This window comes from Dasypus novemcinctus, chromosome 16 (genome assembly GCF_030445035.2).
Source record: "Dasypus novemcinctus isolate mDasNov1 chromosome 16, mDasNov1.1.hap2, whole genome shotgun sequence".
Classification (NCBI taxonomy): Eukaryota; Metazoa; Chordata; class Mammalia; order Cingulata; family Dasypodidae; genus Dasypus; species Dasypus novemcinctus.
Window position 1 is genome coordinate 15,120,355 of NC_080688.1, and position 2,334 is coordinate 15,122,688.

Here is a 2,334-nt window from a genome sequence, read left to right on the forward strand (position 1 = left end):
TCTTCATGCAAGAGGCTGTATTGGCTCTTCATCTCGTGGCTATACTGAACGATTCACACACACAGCAGCATCTCATTGAGAAAGCAGGAGGGAGCTCCTCTGAGGGAGTAGGAACATGGAGACTAGTGAGGAGATGTTCCAACTGACTGACGTTAAGTTCCCCTTTTACATGGGAGAGTCTTACAAAGTTGGGGGGGGAGGGGCAGATATAAGCTGATTACTATGGTGTGCATGTCCCATCTGATGAGCTATCTCTATTGACCCCAAAACAGTTTATTAGCAGGTGTTGCTTATCACCAACCCTGTAGCATGTTTTCCTTTTCTTAGGCAAGCCCTTCTAAAGAGGGTGTGTTAGCCAAAAGGGGTGTCAATGCAAAGTACCAGAACTCTGTTGGCTGTTATAAAGGGTATTTATTTGGGGTGGAAGCTTACAGTCACAAGGCCTAAAGAGTCCAGATCAAGATTAGTTCCTCACAAAATTCTGTTGCTACAATGCAAGATGGCGTGCAATGTCTGTGAGGGTTCAGCCTTCCTCTTTCCCCTAAGACTCCATGGGCCCAGCTTCTTCTGATCTGAGCTGCAGGCTGGAGGGCTTATTTCTTCCTAGGCTTAGCTACTCTGGTCCCTTCACAAGGTCAGCTATAGACTGTCATGCTCATTCCAGCACCACAGGATCAAAGTTCATTCCTATTCTGTGTTTGTGGTGCTCTTTCTATTCCTCTGTGTGTCTTTTTTTTTTCTTTTTATTTCGTCCCCCCTCCCCCATTGTCTGCTCTGTGTCCATTCACTGTGTGTTCTTCTTTGTCTGTGGTATTTTCATTAGGCCGTTCCAGGAACCCATCATTGGACCTACTAGAGCAGAAGGAGGTGATCTTTCACTTGCTCCACCTCACCTCCCTAGTTCACTGCATCTCATGTTGTCTCTTCTCTGTGTCTTTTTTTCATGGTGTCAGCTTGCTGCATCAGCTCTTCTTGTGGAAAGCAGCACCACTCCTGGGTGGTCTACCCTCCTGCACCGGGCCGCACTCCGTGTGTGGGGGCCATTCCTTGCACGGGGGGCACCCTGAGCAGGGTGACACTCCTTGCATGTGGCAGCAGTCCACGTGGGCCAGCTCACCACATGGGCCAGGAGGCCCTGGATATTGAACCCTGGACCTTCTACATGGTAGGTGGAAGCTCTATCCGTTGAACCACATCCAATTCCCCCTCTGTGTGTATCTTATTCTGGGTTCTCCTTGAGTGACTGTCTGTCTATATAGCTCACAAGGGGGGAGGGAAACACACTGAGTGACCCTAATCACGTGGTAGAATCAAAACCCTAATCTTGATTCAATAAAGTAAGTGAAACTTATGAATTTAATACACTCAATGGGCTATCACACCCAGAGGAACAGACCTGTTTAAAAACATAATGAATATCTCTTTTTGGAATTCATAAATAATATAAAACTCCCCCAGAGGGTTTCCCCCAGCAACAGCCCATGCAGGTGGCCATTTTGTTTTCCTTAAGACCAGCTGTATCTCCACCTGTGCCCAAAGATTGGACTAGAAGAATGTAAATAAGTCCAAGTAACAGAGTAACTCTACTGTTTGGCTAAGTGCCTATTAAATCTTAGCCCGTGGCACTGTAGACAGTCTTAACAAGAACCACAATGCATGACGTAGTCATTATTTTTTTTTTTAAAGATTTATTTATTTCTCTCCCCTCCCACCCCACCCCAGTTGTCTGTTCTCTGTGTTTATTTGCTGCGTCTTCTTTTGTCCGCTTCGGCTGTTGTCAGCAGCACAGGAATCTGTATTTCTTTTTGCTGCATCATCTTGTGTCATTCCTCCATGTGGGAGATGCCATTCGAAGGCAGGCTGCACTTTCTTTCGTCCTGGGCGGCTCTCCTTACAAGGCACACTCCTTGCCCGTGGTGCTCCGCTACGCAGGGGACACCCCTGTATGGCACAGCACTCCTTGTGTGCATGAGCACTGGCATGGGCCAGCTCCAGACGGGTCAAGGAGGCCCTGGTTTGAACCATGGGCCTCCCGTGTGGTAGACAGATGCCCTAACCACTGGCCCATGGCCACCTCCTGATGTAGTCATTAAAGCAATAAAGCACTCATGATTTAAGGCCATCACTCAGTACTTTATCTGCCTTCTGGGAGGCATGCAGATAACCACAGAGCTGAGTGCTGAGGCCTAAAGAGGAAGGGCCCTGACTTCCAGAGCCTTATCTTGGGCCCTCCACTCCTCTGTTATTTCATCTGCGTCTAACCCTAGCATTCCTCTCCCCCTCCACCTCCCTTGACTGTGAATTCTAAGAGAAGTTGGGGATTTAGGTACTTCA